The sequence below is a fragment of the Lutra lutra genome, chromosome 7 (genome assembly GCF_902655055.1).
Source record: "Lutra lutra chromosome 7, mLutLut1.2, whole genome shotgun sequence".
NCBI lineage: Eukaryota > Metazoa > Chordata > Mammalia > Carnivora > Mustelidae > Lutra > Lutra lutra.
In genome coordinates this window covers 66,764,384-66,789,852 of record NC_062284.1, presented here as the reverse complement: position 1 = coordinate 66,789,852, position 25,469 = coordinate 66,764,384, and the positions used below count along the sequence as shown (strand labels likewise).

The 25,469-nt window shown below is 41.7% G+C and overlaps 1 protein-coding gene across 20 annotated transcripts in view; it reads right to left on the bottom strand.

The window, feature by feature from the left end:
• SEMA6D (semaphorin 6D) overlaps positions 1–25,469 on the bottom strand; it is a 597,430-nt gene that overhangs the window by 17,333 nt on the left and 554,628 nt on the right. For 13 of the 20 annotated variants that reach the window (XM_047735950.1, XM_047735963.1, XM_047735957.1 and 10 more), the window contains 2 exons: positions 6,505–6,560; positions 5,438–5,530 (listed from right to left, as the gene is read on the bottom strand). The exons of 3 other annotated variants lie outside the window; for them this stretch is intronic. The gene's annotated coding sequence lies outside the window, so the exon portion shown is untranslated. 4 more of the 20 variants (XM_047735954.1, XM_047735959.1, XM_047735952.1 and 1 more) reach the window with 4 other exon arrangements.

Sequence of the window (25,469 nt, the reverse complement as noted above, 5' to 3'; positions counted from 1 at the left end):
CATGTGTAAGGGTATCATAAAGATTGTGCCTAAATGAGATTTTTTTCCCTTTCAGCCAGAGAAGGGGGGAAACTGAGTAAGTAAAATTTGTCATTTTTTGGTATTATATATAGGCATCTCCCACATATATCTGATGTTAAAACCTAAATATAATGAGGGAAGTTCTTAAAAGCAGTTCAGAGCTGCCAAGATAGCAAGGGTTTGAGTGACAGTATTCTTTTTTTTTTTTTTTAAGATTTTATTTATTTATTTGACAGACAGAGATCACAGGTAGGCAGAGAGGCAGGCAGAGAGAGAGAGAGGAGGAAGCAGGCTCCCTGCTGAGCAGAGAGCTGATGCGGGGCTCGATCCCGGGACCCTGGGATCATGACCTGAGCCGAAGACAGAGGCTTTAACCCACTGAGCCACCCAGGCGCCCCTTGAGTGACAGTATTCTTGAGAGAAGGGAGGGTGCCAGGAAATGAGCTCCACACTTGGCACTTGATTTCATATTATGGGATTTGCTAATTCTTTTTTTTTTTCAATGTTTACTTTTTTTTTTTTTTTTTTTTTTTTTTTTTAATTTGGAGAAAGAGAGACCGAGAGTGGGGGGAGGGCCAGAGTGAGAGACTCTTCAAGCAGATTCTCCACTGAGCACAGAACCTGATGCGGGGCTTGATCTCAAGACTCTAGATCATGACCTGAGCAAACAAGAGTTGGACACTTAAACAACTGAGCCACCAGGTGCCCCAGGATTTGCTAATTCATAAGCTACCTAAAGATGAGAGTGTAGCTATAAAGAAAAGCCAGATTTTTAGCAGTATCGAGTTTACAACCCACCATGAAGGAGTCCCAATAACTATCTACAGGCTTTCTTTTGGAGCCCTGAGGGTCTATACCCTAAAGAGAGGGAGCAAACACGAGGTAGACCAAACTGTATAAAACTCCAACTTGGTCTCCAAAAAACTAAGTCTTGGATTGAATAGATGTAATCTCCTCCCACTCTAGCTCCTTGAATAAAATGCAAGGTGAGTCCTCTCTAGAGGAAAATCGTATTATCTGGAGATGCCAGTTTCTTAATACAAAATGCTTAACGGAAATTTCTAGATGTTCCAAGAACTAAGACTAAGAGAGAAAGGAAGGCAACAGAAATAGGCCCATAGGTAAGCCAGATTTTAGAATTATGAGGTATCAATTTAAAAAAATAATTATTTATTTTGTCCAAGAAAAAAAGGTGACAAAATGAAGAATTTCACCAGAGAACTAGACTCTATTAATAAAGAATTAAATGGAAATTTTACAACAGAAAAAGCACAATCATTAAAGCATTGTAATAGATGTATTTAGCAATGTATTTCTTATAGCTGAAGAGAAGATTAGTGAACCAGAAAATGGGCTAATAGAAAATATCAAACAGAAGCATGGAGAGCAAAGATGTTGGGAAAAACAGACAAGAGAGTAAGAGACACATAGGATCTTACAAAAACACCTAACATCGGAGTGCTGGTGAGTGGAGAGAGAGAGAGAGAGAGATGTGGATGGAAGCAACATTTGATAAGATAATGGCGGCATTCTTTTTCAAAACTAGCCAAAAACCATAAGTCTCACATTCATGAAACTATAACTTCTAAATACAAAGAAAAACATGCTTAAACACATCATAGTCAAGATGCTGAACACAAAGGGAAAAAAATATGTTAAAAGCTAAAAGGTATTTCACCTTCAAAGAAGCAAGGATAATACTGACAGCTGACTTATGAATAGAAATGATGGAATCCAATAGACCATAGAATGACATTTTTAAAGTGCTGAAAAAAAGTAAATTCTTAGGCAAGAGTTCTATTACCAGTGAAAATATTCTTCAAAAATGAAGGCAAAATAAAGACATTTTAGACAGATAAAAGCCAAGAGATTTGTTGTCAGCAAATCAGACTAAAAGAAATACTGAAATGGAGTTCTTTAAGCAGGATAATGTATAGGGTTTGTTAATGGAAGTTCTTTTAATAGTTATAGAATAGTGGCCAAATGCAAAATTAATGAATCCCAGATAAATAAATTGGTATAGAGCCTTTTTCTCCTGGAAAATTATATTAGTGCAAAGGAAATGAGAATTCAGAAGTTGAGTAGGCCTCCTTTATCCCCAGTACAAAGAACCCAGAAAGATACCATGCTGATTTTAAAGCTCTGGCTATCTTCTGGGGATGCCACTTCTAGAAGAGGAGCTGTTTAGACTCTCCTATGGCATATACCTCAGGATCTGAAAGTGGCATTGATTTCTCCCACTTTCCCAATTACTCCTCCAGATCTTGGAACTTCATGCTCTTCAAAATAAATCTTCCTATTTGAGGTCCTACCTCTCCTCCTCCTTTTTAGCTGATAATGTCCTAGTCATTTTCTCTAAGAAAGACTTTTTTTTTTTTTAAGTTTTATTTATTTATTTGACAGAGAGAGATCACAAGTAGGCAGAAAGGCAGGCTGAGAGAGAGAGGGGGAAGCAGGCTCCCTGCTGAGCAGAGAACCGGATGCGGGGCTTAATCCTAAGACCCTGGGATCATGACCTGAGCCAAAGGCAGAAGCTTTAACCCACTGAGCCACCCAGGCGCCCCAACTTTTCAAAGACTTCAGCAGACCCAGTCTTTGGTTCCATTTTGGCACTTGTCATCAGCTTTAGCTTCTTTACCTCAAAACTCATAAAGTCAAGGACTGCATGCTTTGCTCTCAATCTCTTGTCCTTCCAGTTTGCTTGTCTGACTATTTACACCATGACTGTTCCTTCTCATCAGGGCCATCAGTCTCCTAACTGATCTCATTTCTTCCAATTCATTAGGCTTCCTCAATCTTGACATATCACTTTATCCATCTTAGATGTAACAGTCAATAGTCAATCATTGCAATAATATTTTAGCCCATATTTGAGACTCCTTCATCCTTTGTATCCTTATCAGCCTTTCTTGTAAAGTTCTTGGATGGACTCAACACTTCACCTTCTATACCTGCCCCAAAGCAGTTGAGCCCCAGTGAAGACACCCACACTCTGGGACAATGTGGTAGTTACATCACAGAATTCTTGGGCACTGACTACGGTAGCACTATAATCTGTGGGGATACTGTTTCTCTACCAGGTTTGCCCACTCCCCAAATGAGTAAGTTTAAATTTTCCTATTCTCTTCAAAGCCTTCAGCTGGGCCTTCTCCTCACTCCACTACATTCTTCCCTGCTGCCCCATAGGTACTTCACTCAGAAAGTAAAAGTCATGAGATAGGAACTTCCTCCCTCCCCTTCCCATTACCAGTCAGACTCATTGCCTCTTCATCTAGTGTTTCTTCCTTCTGTCCTGTTTTAAGAGAAGTTTTCACCCCCCAAGTCTTCTCCATGTGCTTTAAACCCAACCCTTTCTCTCTTTCCTAGAAGAGAAAAACATAGGATATGTTTTTCTCTCTCTCTAATATAGTCTCTTAATTTTTTATTATTAAATACTATCCATTAGCACTTAACTTGTCTAGGCTTCTCTTCTCATCTCAAAAAAAAAAAAAAAAGAGAGAGAGAGAGAGAGAGGAAGAAAGAAAGAAAATCAAAAAAAGAAAAAGCTCCTGTGACCCCAGATCCTTCTCTAGCTACCACCTACCTCTTTCCTTCCATTCACAGATACTTAAAGTTCTATATTCTCACTGCTGTCATTTCTTCACCTCCCACTCATTCTTCTACTTCCTCTGTTCTAGCTTCTCTCTTAATAACACCTTTCAGTAAAGACATGATGACCTGTAGGTAGCTAAATGCAATGGATGCTTCCAGCCCTCATATAATTACCCAGTACCTTTAGACATAGTTGACTGTTCACAGCTTTTTAAAACACCACCATTCCCTGCCTTCCTTTATATGGCATTCTTTTGACCTCTTACCTATTCTGCCTACCCCCTGTTTGTCTTTCAATCATGTCTAAATGCAATAAGCATTATCTTTCAGAATATAAAGCTTATCATACAATCTCACAATCCTCCAGTAACTTTCTATTACTCTTTGGAGAAAGCCATGATCTTTGCAATGGGGCCATTAAGACTTCCCATGTTCTGAGTCCTGTCTCTGTCTCCAGTTTTATTTGAGACTGTCTCTTTCTTTACTTGTGCTTCTACCACCCTGGCCCCGTGTCTGGCCATGGACTGTGTCATTCCACCTACTTGCATCAAGCCTTTGTTCCTACTTTCACTCTGGATGTCCCTTCTTGCCTCCCCATCCTTGGCCTAGTTAAATCTTCCTAATATTTTTTAGAGCCTAGGGAAGCTTCTTCTCAGTGCCTTGGGATAAACATGTCTCACAGTTGTCTGTACTTGCGACAACTGCAAATGAACAGCAAATGAAGGACGAAACAAAACTAATCATGGGGCCTTGAATCACCACAAACTCTACTGAAATCTCTCAGGGCAAGATTAGCCTTTCAGAATCCTGTCTAATCTAGATTTATTTAATACTGTTAATTAAATAAACAACTATAACAAAAGGCAGCAGATCCAGGGAACTCTAGGTTCTACTCCCAAATAGCATTCTTTTAGTTGAGTATGCTGTGAACTAAAGGAAAGAATGGGATAGAACCAGAGCTGTACTGTAAGGGGAACAATTCATTCTATAGTCTATGAACTTCCAGGGGACACTATTCACAATGTAGTCCATGAGAAAGAGCGAATGATGGCTCCTGGATTTACAGGAATTATAGGTCTGCTGCCTAACAGCCCCACAGGACAGAATGGAAAGGGAGCAATGGGTTTAGGTAGGTTGAAAAAGACCAGAGAGAAGCAAGTTAATTGTTGTTCTTTGGAACCTACCAAGACTCAGAAGGTTGTAATTGAAGGCCAATTACAAAAGGTTCATGTTTATATAACATTTATATGTCTGGATTCTGGGCAGTATGTTCTGTGTAGGGCTGTAGGTTTTAATAACTGCTCAACATTAGTATTTAATCAGAATGATATGACAACCAGGCTGACATCATAGCCTTTTAAATATAAGAAGATGAGAGGAAGAGAAGATGAACCACTAGTAGTTCCAGAAGATCTTTAAGCAGAGTTGAGGTGGGTATTCTGGGCCCTTCTGAGGAGGTGGTAGCTCCCTGCATCCAGGCTCACCAAGTGACTCCTGACCAATGGGATCTCTTGGAAGAGCACCAACTGTCTTGTTTATGGAATCTCTAGTGCTACCCTACCCACACCCACCTAATCCTCTCCTTCACATGGGCTTGGGGACCAGGTACCATGTATGAACAAACATATCCTTTCCTAATTCTGGGCCAGGAAGAGATGGCTGAAAGGCCCTTGAATCTGAGACCCTTCTGCCCTCTGGGAACTTGGGTACAAAGGTAGAGGAAAAGGCTTTGAGCATTGTCATGTTAATGACACTTTATAATCAACCACCTAAAACACTGCCCAGTGGCTTGTCAAGGAAATGATGAATCAGCTCTCTGACTCACCCTCCACACAGCTGAGTTCCTGCTGACACATCAGAATCTGGAAGGATGTGCATCTTCAAGGTGCAGAGAAGAACCCTTGTGGGGACCTGGGGCCTTGGAATAAAGAACACATCAGGGATTCTTCTCCCACTGGCACTGGCAGCAGGAGAGGAAAGGGACCAGGAACCAGGATATTTAGGAACACAGACTTGCTGTGTGATCCCCAATAAGTCTCTGGCTTGAGTTCATGTAATAAAAGTGGGGGTGGGCAGTGGGCTGGACATGTAGGAACACCTCTTCCCCTAAGAGTCCATGATCTTCTGGGGGCTGGAGGAGAGAGGGGCAGCTGCTCCTACCTACTCAGACAAACATCCTAGTGTAACCCCCATTGCTCCACAGGTTCTTTCACCTCAATATGTGAGCATCTCAAGTGACTCCCATCACAGACACACAGTATTTCCCCTGTTCCCAAGATTTCCTGTGTTAGCTCCCTCTCACCTCTTCCACCGAGTTTCTCTTAAGAGACGTCTGAGCCCCTTGTCTCCATTTTCTCACTCTTTATTACATTTTTAACCCACCTCAGTCTAACTTTAACCCTTGCCCATCAACCACCAAATCGCCAAACCCAACTCAACCCTCATTCTAAATCTCTCATCACCCCAAGCTGTTTAAGCATGTTGGTCCCTCCTCAACTCTTACTGTCACTTCTGGCTTTCATAGTAATCCCCTTACTTGTCTAGCTACTCTTCCTCAGCAAACTTCTCCAACTTGTCCCAACACACTCACTCTCAGATGTGATTCTTCATGGTTCCACTTGGCTCTTTGGAGATTCATCCACGCTACACCCAGCTTTTTCATTAATACCAATTAATTGATGAATGCCAAATCCATATGCCCACTTGCAGGACTAGCTGTCCAAGTCTCTGCCAGATATTTTGACCTCAGTAAAATATAAGCACTTCAAATTGAGAAGGTGCAAACCTGAACTTCATATACTTTGCCTTGACTTGTCCTCCTACAAAATCCCCTTCAGAGCATGGGCTCTGGGCTCAATGTGCCTGTGTTCAAATTCATGCACTCTCACTTACCAACCATGTGACCTTGGATATATTACTTCATCTCTCAAAGTTGCAAGTTTTCTCACCTAAAACGAGGATAATTACAGCACTTACATCATTACAATGATTCAGTGAAATAATCTACATAACACATGTAACCAAACCCTTTGCACCTGATAAGGGTCCAATAATTACAACTACTATTATTGTTGTTGTCATTACTGATATTTTTAATATCCTACTCATTCAAGCCTTACACCTGAGAGTCATCCTAGATTTCTCCCTCTCTATCATTTTCTCCAATTTGTCAGCACACCCTATTTATTTTTCCCTTTATTGCTCTAGAACACATTCTTAACTGTTTTTTGTTCTTGTAGACTTAAGTTCATTTTGCAAAAGCCCCTAGAATGATATTTCCAAAGCACAAACAGTATCGTTTTTATTTTCTTGTCTAAAAACAATTCAATGGTTCCTAAAGGCCTGATGCTAAAATACAAATTCATTTTCAAGATTTACAAGGTTCTCCACAATCTGATTCTTGCCAGATTCTGTTTCATCTACCAATACTTCTCCACTTTGATCCCAAAGCAGTGTCTCCTGCAAACACTATTCTCTCTGAAACACCTTTCTTGGAAACTATTTATTCGCTCAAAATGTCCCTGGCCTTTGCCTCTTTTCTATTCCTCCCCTCAACCCCAAATTCCTCTCTTCTGGCCACACTGCTCTCCTAAGGATGGCTAATCATACTGTACTACCATGTAAATTCTTCTATTACAGAACTTATCATATCATAGTAATTACTTATTTTCACATTTTCTCTATTAAAGTGGGGTGCTTGAAAGAGAGAGTAGATCTTAGTCATCCTCTATCCCAGCATCAGGCACAGGGGACTGGGACCAGGAGGTCTTCAGCCAGTATTTAATGAATATAGGAAGAAGTAGGTATATGAAAGAGGTTGTACACATGTTGGGGACTTGGCTATGGCACAGGTGCCACATGAACCTGTTGCTACCATTTCCCCCAAACACCTATAGTCTTGAGACTACAATTGTTTTCCTATGACGTTGGCACACAATCCTCATTAGCCCCCAGTTCGTAAGTTTCCGGGTGCTGCAAAACCAAGAGGTTCTTTACAAATGGCAACAGATGCCTCTTTCCACACTTACCCATCATTAACAAATTGCTCTTTCATCCAGGAGTGATGGGTAACACGGGCCAAAGGAGTAAGTGATTTCTGTCACACCCTCCTGGAATTCCTGTTCATTTTGCAGCTTTCCCAGAACAAAGGAGAGGAAAGCAGAGCTCTTCCTGAGATTAAAGAACAGGGTCTATGGGACTGGCAGGAAGCCTACTTGACTCCCCACTACCTAACAAACAAAAATAAAATAAAAATCAGCCAGTCATTAGGCAGAGATCCTGCAACGGGGAATTCTTTATTTTGGCCGATAGCCTTTTTTCCAGTTAAAAAGTTAAGTAGTGCTAAAGCATAATCAAGCCAGAAATCAGTATGAATCGCTTTATAAGATCTTTCTTTTGGGCTAGATTCTGATAGAAGAAAAAAGGAAGGTGGCAGTAGATGCCCCAGAAGGGAGACGCAGGCACGCCGTAGGGTATGGAAGCCTGTTGTGTTCTTTATTAATGCTTTGCCTTTATAATCAAGGTCTTCCCCAAAGTTGGGTCGATTTTGTTTATTTTCATTTCATTTTACATGCATGAGGAAAGCTGGCTCTTTTGAAAGTTTTCTGAAAATTAAAGCAGCTCTTATGTAAGGTTTTCAGTTTAAGTCAAATTTTTTAAAGCAAAGCACACCGATATCTCCATCAGTAATGCTTCTGGTCAAATATTAATAATTCAAAAGGGAACTGAACTTAAAAGGAACTGAGCAGGAAGGGACATAAAACAGGATCTAACCTGTCTTTGCCAAATCTTAAGCAAATCAGAAACAGGGATCTCAGAATTTGACCTCTGAGAAGAACCATGGCTCCAGGGAGCCGAATTCTAGTGACAACTTGTCTACAAGTTTTGCTGGTCCATCCAGACTCAAACTGGGTAACATGTTAAAGGTAAATTGTCCTAGGAACAATCTTCATTTAATGTGAAAATAACACAAGAAAAGAGTGGGAAGATGAGCTCCGTACCTAAGCCAAGAGGATCCACGCAGATGACAAACACATCAACTTCTTAAGAGATCAAGAGGAGGACTAGCTTTGCGAAAACACAAAATATAGGGACCTTCTACAGTTGAAAAAGAAAAAATAAAATTAGCAGAAGATTATCGTGGCAGATACGAACACAGATCGTGTCTTTTTTTCAGGGAGGACTGCAGGGCTTCCCAGCGTAACTTGGTGACAAGAGAAATTAAAAGCCTCTTCTTTTGTTAGCTTGCGTACCCGGAGCCCCAGCCAGGCCCAGCTGCTCCCCGCGGGCCTCCAGGAAAGGAACCATTCTAGACAAAGGAAGAGCTCAGGGTTCCAAGGCGTGACTGAGATGCCAAAGGACTCAGCCTGCCTTTGGAACACTGGCTTATTCCACCAGATGACCTGCTGGGGCTGCCATATGGTCTGCGCCTGACATTCTGTTCAGGATAATAGGGCCTGGGTCCATGCCTGGTTCTGCCCTCTGGGCTGGGCTAACAGAAGTGGAGCATGTTTGTCCAGATTCCACTGACTTGTCTGATCCCGCCACTACGGAGTCTCAGCTTTCGACAACCTCTGTGGTGCCTTTCTCAGGTTTTCAAAGAACATGAACAATACCCAGAAAAGGAAAGACTAAGGAGGAACTACTGTTACTATTCCTGGAAGAGAAGAAGCAGATAAATGAAGGGACGTGGGATCTAAGAGTGGTGAAGACAGCGCAGAACCTAGAAGTCCCCAGAGTCCAGGTGACCAGCACTGCCAACAACCAGAGCAGCTGCTCAACGTGAAGGAGCTCACGTCTCCCTGTTTTATATCCAGCAAACCGCCTCATCGGACACCTCCAGGCGATGTCGTGTCCGAGGGTTTATGGAAGAGTTAAACTCTAACAATCCAGACAAAGAGAAGTAGTCTTTTTGTCACATTTTTAAAAAGCCAAAAATTCCTGGTTCAAGTCCTATGATTTTCAGTTGCCAAAAACATGGCCTTTGAATTTGCCTTCTGTATTTGAAAACAGTAATCGTTGCTTGTCTGTGCCAGATGTGGGGAATGATCACTAATGGTTCAGAAGGACCTAAAGCATCACCATTATCCGCATTCCATTAGGAAACTCAATTCCACTTGTTTCGAAGAATTCCTTTCCCCGGTGAAGAGTGCATGGCCTTTTTACTGTTGTTGCAACTTCCTGTGAGGTTATAATGACTTCAAAATACTTTTTTTTTTTAAAAAGTGTTTTGTCCTATTAATAGAAAATGAGAGCCCTGGTGAGTTACCTTAGCCCAACAGTCCTGGATTAAAAAGAAGGCGTTCTCAAGAATGAGAAGAAATGGCCAGAGGGAATTTCATGGCCTTCAAAAGCTCTGGGAGGGCCCAGCCTGGGTCTGAGTTCTTTACCTGGGACTCACCTATAGACTTCCCTCTGCAAGACCTATGAGTTTTTGAAACATCTGGGTCCACAGAGGCACACAGTGGACACACGTGTCAATTCCTGATTTTTACTAAATCAACTCAACACCCAAAGGGTATGAGGAAAGTGGGGCCCTTTCTTCTCTGAAGGGTGGGGCCTGCCCGAAATGCAGGAGGGCGGGGGAGGGAAGCCACACTGGGGTTGGGGAACGTAGACTCTGGAGCCAGAATGTCCAGGTAGGAGGCCCCACTCTGCCATTTAAGGAGCCATTTGCCCTTGAGCCACAGGATTAACTACTCTCTGTACCTCAGCTTCTTTGTAAACCGGGAATAAGGCTGGCTGCTTTCTCACAGAGTCACTCGGAGGATTGAAAGAGTTATTAAGAGAGCGTATAGAATTCCCAGCACATGTTAGCGATCGGGTGAGTGGCAAGAAGACTGTGCAAGGCTAAAGGCACAACCTTGAGGAAGGGTCCTGTGCTTCTAGTGCTAGGTCTGGAGATAATTATGCTTCACCCGTTGTATCACCCTTATCTACATTTACTCCTGCCCACCTTACGAATCACCTTGGTGGGGGAGGGGCGGAGTACTAATCTCACCCCTGACAGCAAATACACCTGGAGGTAATATGGAGTTAAGAGGGCGCCTGGGTGGCTCAGTTGGTAAGAGCCTGTCTTCAGCCCAGGTCACAATTCCAGGGTCCTGGGATTGAGTCCTGCATCAGGCTCCCTGCTTCTCCCTCTCCCTCTGCCCCTCTGCCCTGCTTGTGCTCTCTCTCTCTCTCTCTTGTTCTATCTCAAATAAAATCTTTAAAAAAATTATTTAAAAAAATAGGAAGTTAAGAAATCTGGATTCTACCTTCGATTCAGCTTTAGCTCACAGAGAGGCCACGTGAAAGTTGATGCACCTGCCCTGGCTTCAGTTTCCTCCTCTGTATAATGAGAGGGTTGGGCTACAATGTCCTCGGTCTCAAAGGCCTACCTCCAAGTCATTAGATTTTATGATTTTGAATTTAGTGCCTGGTTTAAGAAGGGCTCTTTACCAAAAGCAAAATGACTCTCAATTCACAAATTTTTCCTATAGCATTGATGTTGCCCAGGATACAAAGTGCAAGTACTCCCTCTGATCCCTGAGACCTGGGAGTGTGGTGATCCCTGCCTCTGATCCGGGATTGTATGCCAAACCACAAATGGGGTTCCCAGTACAAACTGATGTGCTGAACAGGGAATGAGTCTCCACTGGCTCTTACGAATCTGAACCTGGCATTGTGATGGTCTCCCAGATAAAATGGCACAGGGTTCATTTTTTCCCTCCCAATCATGTGGCTTTGGTACACACTAGCTTTAAGTTGCTGCCTCGAGCTTCCCTGGGTCTGGGGATCAGGCGGGGCAAGCCCAACCTTGGGAAGAAGACCCTTCCCACTTCTTCTTTACATTTTGTGATGTGATTATGGGAAGCTCAGCTCACATACCCCCGGGACGTCTATGTTCCTTCCCCTCTCACTCTGTCCCCACACGTACTTCATAACTGACAGGTATTTTATGCACATCTGTGTGTGACAATGATGCTAGCTCTCAGGTATATTCATCCTACACCAGGGGCTGGGCAATGATATTTTCATTTTTATAGTGTTTTATGCTTTTAAAACAAAATATGCCTTATCTATTTTGGTCCTTAAATGTTTAGGACAGAAATTATTATTATTATTTAAGATTTTATTTATTTATTTGACAGAGAGAGAGAGAGAGAGATCACAAGTGGACAGAGCCCAATGTGGGGCTCAATCCCAGGACCCTGAGATCATGACCTGAGCCGAAGGCAGAGGCTTAACCCACTGAGCCACCCAGGTACCCCTAGGACAGAAATTATTATCTCTACTGAATTTCACGTCAGCTTCATGAAGACAGGAGTTACTTCTGTTCTCTTTCTCTCTCTTTTTTTTTTTTTTTAGCAAGAGAAAGGTGAGAAGGGGTAGAGGGAGAGAGAGAATTTCAAGCAGGCTCCCTGCTGAGCACAGAACCCACGGTGGGGCTCGATATCAGGACCCTGAGATCAAGACCTGAGCCAAAACCAAGAGTCAGACACTTAACCAACTGAGCCATCCAGGCGCCTCTTTTGGTTCTATCTGGTACCAGATACCCACTTAGAGAATATTTGCCGAGTTAGTGAATGGACCTTCACTATACAGACGAGAAGTTAAAGAACTGCTTGAGGAGAGGCTGTTGAAAAAACGCTTCTGGATCATCTGTCTCCAGGTCTGTTGCTCTTTCTATCACCTCAATGACTAATCTCAGAGAGGCTCAAAATGGATTTGCATAGACAAAAATAAAATCGATGCTCCACAGCAACACTCAGTAGCGACCTTACAAATACAAGGCCGTTGGGGAAGCAGGGGCCAGCATTTGGATAATGCTTCTCTTAGCACCCCACATTCTGAGTGCGTGGATTCCCCTAATTCCCAAAACAAACCTCCTTCTCCTACCTCTCTGCCTTTGTGTATGCTGCGTCTACCTTCTGGGATGTTCTCGTCCTTTCCTCTTCCTTGTTATGGCCAACTCCTAATCAGAAATCATGTTCCACCAAGATCTTCTGCCACCGAAATCTGAGCTCCCCTTTGTTACAGGACACAATACACGACGCTCTAGTTCCTCCTTTTCTCAACTTCCTTTCTCTTCCCCAGCCCCACACTATAGGTTCCTGAGAACAGGGACTGTGTGTCCTTTACGACCATAAAGAAATTTCTAAAACATTGTCAGTACACAGGGGTTTAATAGCTGTTGGTTGAATGAATCATTGTGCGCAACCCTGTATCTTATCAAGAGAAAGAAAAAAGTTGAAGAATCTCCTCAGAGCACTTTTTGCACAGAGAATGAACAGGTAGCAATAGGTCAGCCCTGTGCACCAGAAATGAATCCAGGCCAAAACAAAATTATGCTGCAGAATGCATGGAAGGCGTTCTCTCTTGTGGCTGCTGGTGTGACCACAAGAAGACACGGGCTGCCGTTGATGTTGCAGTTGGAGGGATGGATACACCGAGTCATGGTGCTCCAGTGATACTATCTGCTCCATTTCCTACAATGACCAGAGCCTTGGGCCTGAGGCCCCAGATTCCATCCCAGCCACAGGAAGTGGAAGGATCCTGGGAAGCTACTGAGAAAAGGGTGTTGCTTTACACACAGAGACAGGCTGAATATTGTGGAAAAACGGTTGAGAGGAATTAGCCTAATTACCCCTGGAGGGAAAAGTGTGGCTGGCTTTCCTTTTTCACCATCTACCCTTACTACAGACTTGCAGCTCCTGGGTAAAAAGCTTTATAAAACTAGGGAAGGTGGAGGGTTGGGGGTCTTTTGTATAAAGGACACAGGGACAAAGTGGGATTATAACAAGACTAAGTAAAGAGCTCTAGCAGGACTTGGGGAAAGAAAACAGGAGGGACCCCTGGGTTTCTTCCCAAGTTGTGTCTATTCCAAGCTGGAGCAGGAGGGAAAGCTGACTCTTTCGTGCTGCACATACCGAAGGTTCCAGAGAATTTTCAGGGTGGTGGGAACTCAAGCGGAGGCAACCATTAACACCGGCACAGTGCTCCCCCGAGTCGGGGTGGGGGCGCTGTTTTCAGAGGCCCTCTAATCAAAAGTTGCCAGGCCCTAAACTCTAGCTGAAGTGAGTCCCTAACACCTCTGTGCAACCTTGGTCTCCCTGCGGCACCCACCCTTCCGGGGCAGAGGGGGAAAGAGAGGGCGTAGTGGGGTAGCTGTGGGCTGGGCGGCCAGGGCCCCGCGGGCAGGTGTGCACTACCCTGGCCTCCCAGGCTCTCAGGTCAGCCCCTCGGAGGTGAGGTCCGGGAGCACGGCTGCTGACTGCTTCGCCAGGGTTTTTTAAAGGGACGAGTGAGGAAACGGAAGTAAAAATACTCTGTCAATTGTCGAGGTGCTATACAAGCGTGAAGAAGGAGTATTATTATCAGAGCTTTATTTAATGGCAGTTCGCATCAGCACCGTATCCTGACGTCGCTGACACTTTGGCTCCAACACGCGTGAACCTTCCTCATTGCACAGACGCAGCCGCTCCCCGAGATGCCCTCCCCCTGGGGCCCCCCTTCCCTTTACTCCTGCTGTTCTCTGGCTCTGGAAGGCTTTCTTGAGTGAGGCTGAGCTGACTGGCAAGTTCCTAATTGTGTCTGAGGGCCATCGCCCTTTTCCATCTTCCTCTGTCTCCTTTCCGGATCTCAGCCAGGGATTTGCCACGGTGGGGAGCACTGGCCATCCACTTACTCATCTTTCTGATTAGACTGTGAGTTCCTGGAAGGGACAATCTATGACTTGTTAGTGGAAATCTACTCACAGGCCAGTATGTGAGATGTTTCTGGTGCCCGCTCCTCTAAGAGAGCGAAGTTTGCCGTCAGTAACATACAAATTTGGTTTACGTGCCCCACCCCCGGTGCTGTGTGTAATCTGCAGATGGACGCTGGAGGCTAGAGAAGTAGAGGTAGGTGATAGTGATCACGACAGGCCATGGATGATTGCTAAGGCGACATGAGGCATGGTGCTAAGCAACCCCCTCAGGCTGGTGGTGCTATTTTCCCGAATTTGCAGATGAGCAAATGAAAGAGGCAATTTGTCTCTGGTCCCCAGACTAAACAGTGGGGCTTAAGTCAGCTGGACTCTAATATCTATGGTCATAATCACTACACCAGGAAAAGATAATGCCAAAGAAATGGAAAAGAGAGGGGAAGAGAGGCATTTGTCATTTACTAAGAAAAGAATATCCTATTTTTAGCTTGACTTCATTATTGTTTTAAGATGTAGACAGCACTATTTTCCCTACATCCCTTCTTCTAGTCTAATGACCTAGCAGGTAATGGCAGCAAACAAATAAAGTTTCTATGACACAGTAAAATACTAACAGAGGAGTTTCATGCAGAAGAGAGCCAAGATCCTGTCTCCCTAAGTGTCAGGAGTTGGCATCCATCTCTTCCTCCCATCTGCACCTTGAAAGTGGTCAGAGACCTCTTCCCTCCCATCCTTGACTCAGCAGCATAGGCTTTAAACTGTTTCCAGGGATGACGGGGCAGAGGTGCATCAGGGACCCGCCCCCAGGGCCAGGGAATCTCCTTGTTCTGATGCTTCTCTGTGGACACAAATTGGGGTGGAAGGCCTGACAGGCCTCTTTGCTCCCAAGTCCTTCAAAACTAAAGAAAGCCTAGCTTGGGACCCCCTTCCATTAAATACCTGGTGGGCCAGGCAGAGTAGATATGAGAGGGAAGCACGTTACAAGGTAAGTCTCCACCTCTAGAGAGCTTCTCTACTTTTTTTTTTGCTTTCTATCTTTAAGGACTTATAAGAGCAAAGGTGAAGTTCTCACCTACACCCCATCTCAACCCCACAAAACGACTGGAAAAGGACTGTCATTGTGTGGAACCCAAGGGAAGAACAATGGGATGATGGTTCATTTTCATACCATTCCTGGGAATTAAACACCCTCACACAATTCAGTGAGAAAACAAGCTTTCAGAATACTCTGTCTCTGACACCCACTAGCTGTGTGACCTTGGAAAAAATGACTTCACCTTGTATCTGTAAAAAAATAGAAGATGATTCCACTTGTCTTAAAGGATTGCTCTGAGGCTTACAGGCTCAATATACAGTAAACCTTTAAAACTGTGCCTGGTGAATAAGAGCAGTAAGTATTAGCCGTTGGTATGGTTATTGCTGTTAGTATTATTATTAGCATCACTCTGCTTTCTCTCTGCTCTGTCCCATGACCTGGGATAATCTTACCTACTCTAACGATAAACTCTAGAGATTATGTTCCACATTCTCTCTTGTAATATTCTTTGGAATATTGGACGAAGAAACTAACTTCAAATAATTTCCCTTTTCATGGCACTAGTAATAGAAACCCCTAAGTCAACCACTCAGCATTCAGGCAAGATTCTCATAAAGATGGCTGTTGGCACATTAAAAGTTAAGCATTCTGCCAATATAAATGCACCAAATATACCTAATGTCATTATTCTTGAGGTTCATCACACACTCAAGTTCATCTTTAATATCTATCTTAACAGAAAAGAGCCATGACAACAGATGATTAATAGCACTGAGACCTGGCTTCCTGAAGAAGGTTGGATAATGGACGGAATACTGCTACGTTCCCAGTAGCAGGAAAGTCTGTTCAAGAGATCCTGGACTGAATTCTTTGTGGGAAAGGTAAATGGGGTGAATGGAGAACTCGGTCCTGATGCCTTCTGGAAAGCAGGGGTGGAGGTTAGTGCTACAGTACATCCCAGTCCATGATGTCCCAAGTATCTTGATGTTCAGACTCTCAAAGGGCTAGCAACTCTGTACGGCAATTTAAAACATGGCACCCAAATATTTTTAGACCGTTTGCATTTAGAAGTGGATGTATATATCCTCCCCTTGAATCTAGGATGTGGCTACTTGAATAATGGAATATGGTGGAAGTGATATATCAGTTTCCCAGCCCAGAACTTACAACTTCCACTTCCTATTTCTTCAGGCACTTGATGTTGACCCAGCCACCATTGTATGAGGAAGCTCAAGCTGCTCATGGAAAAGGCTTTGTGAAGAGGCCCCTGTGGAGAGGGACTCAGGCCAGTCCTAGCTGAACTCTCTTCTGAGGAGCAACCCTGACCCCCATGAGAGTGGGCCGTCTCAGAATTGGATCCCACAGCCCCAGGCTGAGCCACCCCAGATGATACTACGTAGAGCAACATAGTATCTGCCAAAATGTAGATTCATGAGTCAAATCAATAATTTTTATTATTATTATTTATTTATTTTTTTTTTAGTAAATGCTGTGTCCAGTGTGGGGTTGGAACTCATGACCCCAAGGTCAAGAGGTCCACCGACTGACCCAGCCACCCTGCTACCCTGCACCCCTGATTGTTTCTGTTTTAAACATCTGGTTTTGGCATAGTTTCTAATGCAGTTAGGTGACTTATATATTCTATGTTCAGTGGAGAACCCTTTTCCGGACCTTTTCTAGGTATTCTATCTTGAAATATTGCTTTCCTTGCTTTTTCCTTTGAAACCAGCAAAAGACTGAAATCAGGTGTCAGATATATTTCAAGAGACAGTGTTTTCAGATTGTTTGTCTGTGTGTCAAAGAGTACAGAACTTGTCCCTAAAATGTTTTGTTCCAGTCTCTTAAGATACTGTCTTCTTGTTATTTTTTATACGATTTTATTTACTTATTTATTTATTTGAAGAGGGAGCAACTATTTATTTATTTGTTTGTTTGAAGAGGGAGTGAGCGAGCGAGAGAGCACTCGAGCAGTGGGAGGGGCAGCGGGAAAGAATCAAGCAGACTCTGTGCTGAGTGCAGAGCCTGACACAGGGCTTGATCTCAGGACCCTGAGATCATGACCTGAGCCGAAATCAAGAGTGGGAGGTTTTACCAACTAAGCCACTCAGGTGCCCCTTCTTATTATTAATCATAGAAAAATAAATCATATCAATGAGGTACAAGCTCAAATTAGCTTTTTTTTTTTTTTAAAGGATACTATTTAATGCTGGTGAACTTGGGATGAGGTCAATATACTGCGCATGGCAGGGTAACTTAGGACAACCATTTAGAAAACAATTTGACAACGTGCACTAAATACACACACCCATCCATGTACATTAGTCAAACTAATCTTTGGCTCAGTAATTTTACCTCTAATGATTTATCCTAAGCAAATAATCTAAAGTAAGAAGAAAAAAGGAACCTCATTAGAGGAGGATGCCCATTGTAGCCTTATTTATCATGGTGAAAAAATTGGAAGCAGGCTAAATTTCTAAACTTGGAGAAGAAATTAAAACAAAAGTATATTACATCAGCTTTGTGGACTATTATGCAACTATTAAGATGATAAAAAGGAGGACCAGACATCCTCAGCTTATGATGCAATACTAAGTATGAAAAAAATCAGAATATAAAACTGTATATATACTGAGTACAAGTTTATAAATACAGAGGTACATATAAATGCATATTAAAATGGAAATGATAAAAAATAAGTTATTTTATGTAATAGTTTATATTAGTTTTTTTCCCCTTTGAAAGAAAACTTTGTATTTTTTTAATGTTCAAAGAAGGTGGGATGGAGAGTAATCCATTAGAAAAATTAAAATTACCCTTCAACTCAATTAAGCACAGCATTTTCTTGGTCAAGATGGTTGTTATTGCCTTTCTGTCAAATAAAACCAACAACTAATACTTGGATCCCATGGAAAATAACTTATTTTAGATGGTAACTTCCTAGACAATAAGCATCTCTATCACTTTGTATATTTATCCTCTGGGTGTTCAGTAAGGGAAAATGGAGGTAATTCAGTAATTGCAGTTAAATGAGCATATTATATCTCTGGCTTTGTTCCTCACCTCTCCCAACCTTCTACTTTTCCCTTCCTAGACTTCCAGAATATGAAGAATATTATTTATGTTTAGTATTTAGTATAATTATATTATACTAAAATAAAACCAGCAACAACAGTTTCTATTTTAAGAGTGAACTTTAATCCAATTTTTACCAAGACCCATGCCAATTCAAAATCACTGCTCTTCTCTTGGTGCTAGTAATACACTGACTGTCTTTTGCATTAAAATTTAAGAATTACATTCACATAAGAGAAAGAAAACTTGGCTTAGACTTCTTAGCGGTCCAATGTACACCAGTAAAAGCAAATGGAAAACTGATCGTAACTGTGTTCTTGGATATTTAAAGCCAACACCATTTTTACCCCAATGCCTCAAATACTGGCGTCAAGGTCTCCTTTCTCGACTCTAAAAATATGCACAGGAAAGTGGAGAAGGAAGACCTGGCCTATTCAGATCCCAAATTTCCACTTACAGCCCTGCAAGTGGAGGGACAGGAAGCAAGGACATTTCCTCTGCCAGCTTTCTTGCTCACTGCTGTAGTCATCCCCCTCCTTTAGCAAGATCCAAATAAGCGACCATCTAAGTGTCAGATTAACTTTTATTTGAATGTATAACAAAACATTAGTACATGTCTTTAAAAACTAATTTCCAAGCGGAACTTTTCATATTTTACCGTAGAGATAAATGGCTGCTGGAACGCTGAATCTATTTCAGAATTTGGTCACATTGAGCCATTTTTCTTAGTCATAAAATAAATACCATAGCAGATAAGGATAATTCCGTACTTCTGCCACTGGTTGTTAGAGCAACAGGAAGTCAGACTTCAGCTCTCTCTGTAGCCCTTTACAAATCAGCCCACTCAGTACTAATGCAAATGTAAACATCATTCTACCAACAGTTGGGGCCAAAGGAATATCTTGGGAGCTAATATGTGAACTCCCATTTGGTTCTAAGGCTTCTAGGCTAAGCATCCTATTGCCACAGTAAAACAGGCAGGAATCAAGATGTTCTCCATCAGCAGAAAATAAAGTTAAATAAGGTCAAATTAAATTAAAACAAGTAAATATAAACAGACCCTTAAACTGGATAAGTTTTAGGAGGCCCAAAGAACAGGATAGCTCTTGAAAGCCGAAAAATTACCACTCTCTCTTTCTCTCTCTCTCTCACACACACAAACACCCTAAACTATTTGAGTTATTTAAAAGAATCTACATTAACACCTCTTGATCAGGGTCAAAGTAAAAATGGCTTAATATTTAAGTGATGAAATCCACAGCACTAAGCATCAAGGCTTTGATCTTAATTGGCTCCTGCTACTGTGACTTACACCAAAGTTGTTTGTGGGCTTTTAACACTAAGACAGCCTCCCCATTTCTTTGCTCTAACAGGCCAACAGCGTGCCTATGAAGTAGGAGAGGCCCACTTGATGATGCAAATGTTCAGGGGGTGATTAGAGACACTCTCAGCATCGAATTTTCTTGTGATCTAAAATTTGCTAAAGTAGAAGGTGGTTTCAGGCAGAACTCACAGTGTATCTAAAAATGATGGCTGCTGAATCTCAGTTAATTTAGAGGATTTTTTTCTTTGAAATGTCTGTATTCAATGCAATTTACCAGTGACCTCGACTTGATAAGAAAACATGAGTGTGTCTGAAATCCGTGCTTGCCGTGAAATAGATGTACGTTTTAATACAGAATTTGTACCTCTCAGAGGTGTCAGAATGACTGAACCAGAAAAGATCTTTGTTCTCACGCTGAGTAAATGCAGATTCAATGATGGTGCCTTATTTCTTATACTTTGGAGACACTGGGTCTCTGTAGCTATCCGGGCCACCCTTCTAAAAGTTAATACTGAATGTAAGATGACATGGAATATACCTTGAGCTGCATTCACTTGGTGTCCCATCGTGGAGTCTGTTTTAATTGGTCAGTGCCCATGCCAAAGGGCTGGCTAAATATTTTGATTATCACCTTGCAATAAACCAAACTTTGTGGATTGTAAATTAGAAAATTCTCAAAGATGCCAATATTTGTATATCAGAATTTTAAGTTCTTAGATATGGATTTCTTTTTAAATGTGGTAGAAGTACTGGAGTGAGTTAAGTCTCCTCTGGGATATTAGCCTAAAATTGGATAGAGAGGAAAGGACAGATCCAAATGAAATGAGCAGAATAATGCCAATGCTCAATGAATTTGATTTTTTGTTGTAAAACTATCAAATAGCATTTAGGCCTCGTCTAGAAGTCAAAGGTTTTAACAAGAGCCCTGATTTCAACTTTCTTCTTCTTCTTCTTTTTTTCTTTTGACCCCTTAATCCCCATGTCTTAATACCAAGTTTTGAGAGTGTGATCATCACAGGTATAATCCAAATGCAGGCCTGATATAATTTTATACTAGTATCTTGATCTACTGAAGTGTGAGGATTGCCGGCAGTGACCCTGGAGGCCACGTCTATGTCTATTTTGCCGTAGTTTACAACTGAGAGAACCAGTGCCCAGGGAAATTAGGTGGCTTATCTGAGTATACAATGCAGTGGGAACTCAGACCCAGAGTCTGGATTCTTTACAATTCATGACTGTCTACTTAGATCGATACAAAACAAATGTCACTGGTGAAAAGAAGCCATTGGGATGGGCCATGTGATTTTCAAGGGCTAGTGCAAAATGAAAATGTGGAGGTCCTAATCAAAAAATTATTAAGAATTTTAAGATAGCTCCAGAAGAGCGTTCTAGGCATGGGGCCAAGCTTGGCTGCACAGGTAGCATACCCAGGAAACTGACCCTGGGTGCTCTGATTTCATTACTTACTGGACACTGACTCTTAGAAGGCAAAGGGGAAGAAAGGCTCTGTGAACACTGAAAGTGCTCAAAAATTATCTGTCACATGGATAAGTGAATGAATGAGGATGCCCATGAGTGGGAGAATATACCTAGGAAATTACTATTAAGACTCAGGGGCAGGTTGCATTAATGCAGTAAGTCAACGTGAGAACATGGTCCATTCTTGAAGTGTCACAAATCATAATTTGAAAATACTGCATAACTTAATCAACCTTCACAGTCCTGACACAAATAAGTTGCCAGAACTACGTCCAACCTGCGAGTGGCCGTGTATGCATGTGGTAGGCATTACCGTACTATTATGTCCTCAAGAAATGCCAACTGCTTCCCAGAACTGTTTTGTACTTTTTTCTCTCTTTTGCATTTAGAAGTATCCATCCAGATATATTTTATGGAACCCATCCGTGTGCAAAATCTATAAGCCCTTCAGATATGAATATTTCCCACATTGCCAGGCATCCTTGATTTAAAAACAATAGTAATAATAATAAAACTACTGCAATTTATTGAGTTTTTATTATGTCAGATAGCATGCCAAGTGCTTTGAATGTATTTCCTCCTGAAGAGGACCTCGTAACATCTCTATGAGGTAGATACATTATCCTGATTTTTCCAGAGAGGAAAACCAGGCTTTGAGAGATTGAATGGCAGAATCAGAATTTGACCTCAGGACTGTTTGGATTCCTGGAGACTCACTGTTCTTTGAAAGGAAAAATAGTGCAAAGTTGGACATACTGAGAACAGCAGACCAGGAGCTATTGCCTGACTTGAAAGAAATGAGACTTTTATTTGATAAGGTCTGAGTGAAGTTTCACTTTGGTGAACAGAAATGAAAATCTAGGTGGTTAATTTTCAGCTTACTACAAAGGCAGATCAGTTGCACAAAGATAGATGGAGGAGGAGTCCCCTTGCCCACATTTTACGGGGACTTTGGCCTGATTTATTGCATTACTATACCAGGAAAAGAAGTTAACAGTGTAACAGTACAGAGTGAGAGAAGGTTCAGAGCCAAGCTAAGATTTCCTCTCAGGTAGTCTGTAGTATGTTTCATTAAGAGACAAGAAAAAGATTTAAAAAAAAATGTGCATAACTTCCCTCAGTAGATACAGATTTACAATGTGTAAGAGAAACATGGGAATGGTTAACTTTAGAGATTCAGGGGTCAATGGTTTTTTGAAGTAGGGATCATAAGAAAATGTGAATTTTTAATCATGAAATGTCTCAGAATTGAAGAAAATATAGTTAGTGTTTCTGTCTCTACCCCTCAAGAGATAAGAGTGCCTTCATAATTATGGCTTTTATTTATTATGACGTTTCAAAGTGTTAATTTGGCAGGAGTATCTCATTTCTTATTTAAAACAAGCTACGGGAAAAAAATAGGAAAAAGCCTGGAAGCGTAGCAAAAGCAAATTCATTTTATATATATTCTGTCTGTATTTTGTAGCATTGTCCTCCAATGTCATATCTTTTATATTTTTTAATTGTCTGATTAAATAAAAAGTCTGTTTTAGGTATGTAAAATTTTCAAATAAGGGCAGAAAAAATATTTCTGGCCAAACACCAAAGTTTTATAGCTTGAGCACACTCATGAATATGTCAATGTAATATACACTGTGTTTACATAGTATGCATATATAACAATGTGATATATACAAATAATTTGTAACAAAATGCTTGTTTTGTTCATGTAGCCATCCAATAGTAAGAGAGTCTCCCCTGTCTAAGTCCACTGGAGTGGTCCCATTCCCCTGCGCAACACTGCTTTAGGCTTCAGCTATGAGCAGGTGTCATGACCCTATACACAGACACCAAGGAGAAATGTGTTACTAGGAGAGGTTTCTTAGCCTTGGTCTCTTGATTCGCTGGATACTCACTTGGAATGCACCAGTTTTGCTGGAAATATGAAAAGAGCTAGCCAAGGACAGGGCAACAGGCTGGGAATGGCAGAGAATACAGAAGGCACCTAAGTCTTTGATGACATTGGTGAATCAAAGAATTTACCAACCCTGGAGCCACCCTATCTCAGGACTTCTTTTTAAGTGACTTAATACACATGTCCTCATTATTGAAGCAACTTTGAGACTGGTTTTCTGCTACTTGTAGCCAAAGGCAACGTGACTGACAGCTATTATGTCCAAAGAACTATTCCGGCCAGTTTCCATGCATTATCTCTAATTGATTTCACATCTCTAAGCTAAGGGATATTTTCTCCATTTAATAGAAAATGAAACTAAGACTTGGAGAAACCAATCATATACTCACATCCAGTTATTGGATAGGACAGGATTCCAACCTTAGTCTGTTTGACTCTGAAAGTTATCATTTAAAATCTCAGCCACCTGGGTGGCTCAGTCAGTTAAGGGTCTGACTCCTGATTTCAGCTCAGCTCATGATCCCAGGGTTGTGAAACTGAGTTTGCTTAAGCTTCTCTCGCTCCCTTTCTCTCTGCCCCTCCCTCCTCTCAATCTTTAAAAAGAAAAAGAAGAAGAAGCTTCTAAAATCTCTGTATGCCTTTGTGTACTTGTGTGGTGGTACTGCATTTTTATATATTTTTAAATATGTCCACACTTATATACCTACGGTGAAGGTGTTATCTGTGGTAGTCCATCATTTATCACATTTTTCAGTCTTTGAAATGTTAAGATGTTATAAACATAAATATGTTTAACACAAAAATGTTAAACAGACTGAGGCAGAATTGAGGGAATATTCAATAAAATAAAGCAAATGGCAAGAACTGGGAAAAGGAATCATTACCAGGTTTCCTTTTCCATGGGGATTACTTATCCATGAGGAGGGGATTACCTCCTCATGGAATTCCAGCTCCGTCCTTGAGGCTAGCTAAGACATCAACATCACGCTGGATGACATCTGTATTAAAGACTTATCTTCCTGTACAGATAACATTAATGAGTAGGAATGTTGTAAGGGAGATACGTGTCTCTACAGAAAATAACCAATCAAAGATGGCAAATTTGCTGGATGGGGGTTACCATGCACCTTCTGTTTTCACAGAAGATCTTCCTAATCAATCAAGGCATTTCTTTTTCTCCTTGACCTTGGATGTAGACCCACAGACTTTTCCATCACTAGCTGCGGCAGCCGCTGCCAATCAGTCAGGTGTGGCTCTCTCCTTGGAAACTCATTTGCCCTGTGTGTCCTACATGTTCCGCAGGGGATGGCTCTTCAGGGACATAACTGAAATTACAGGGAAATTGTGCCATGCTAGCTTATCAACCCCTGAGAGTTGAATGAGGGGAAATTACCGCTAACTGAAAATATTATCTATGTATTTCTGAAAATTGAGTCTAAAAACTATATTAGCAGCAATGAAGTTTAAGTGATCCCGAAAGAAGAGGGCAAAGTGTTGTAAAATATAAATGGCAATAATAAATGAGAAAGTTGGGCTATTTGTGTAGCCTGTCTCTTTTTTTACAGATTAGCTATACGCACATTCACGAAGTGAATTCATATGTGGAAAAAAATCACCATTGGGTTTGATCCTATCACCTAGGTAATTAAAATATGAAAATAAATATAGCATTAAGGAATCCTCCTACTAGAAAGAATCTTGAAGATTCTTTGGACTCTCTCCACTGCCCAACCCCACCTCACTTTGTTCTAATGAGAAAACTAAGGGCAGCAAGGCCAGCGCCTTGTCCACAGACATCTGCTAACTCCATTAAAACATGTTTCTCATAGTCTCCCCCAGATGACCCTCTGGTCTGCCCAGTTCTCCTTTATTCAATCACCCCATGAAAGACAATTGAATTCAGAGATTCTGTAAATGCGGTTGATCAGGTAAATAATATTCATCCTCACAAGACATAAATGAAAGACCATGTACAGTATGTCGAGTCCAAAGTAGGACATGAAGATCAGCGTGGTGAGTGTGTTTTGTTACTACTATAACGATTATTTTTAAAAGCCCCCAATTGATTATTCTCAAAGTAACAGGGCCCTCCTGAGCACTTATGTTCTATAACTTTATTGTTTCTTCCACTGATGGAACCAAGGAGATTTTCAAGTGAGTGGTTCAGTCGTGGGCTTTGAAGTCAGACAGGCGAGGGCATGAATCCTGACTCTGCCGTGGCCCGCCTGTGGTGAGGTACTGAACTGCCGCAGACAGAATCATGTCCCCAGCCCTCCCCCCAAAGATGTCCACACCCTAATCCCTGAACCTGTGAAGAGGCTACTTTACCTGGCAAGAGAGACTTTGTATATGTGATTAAGTA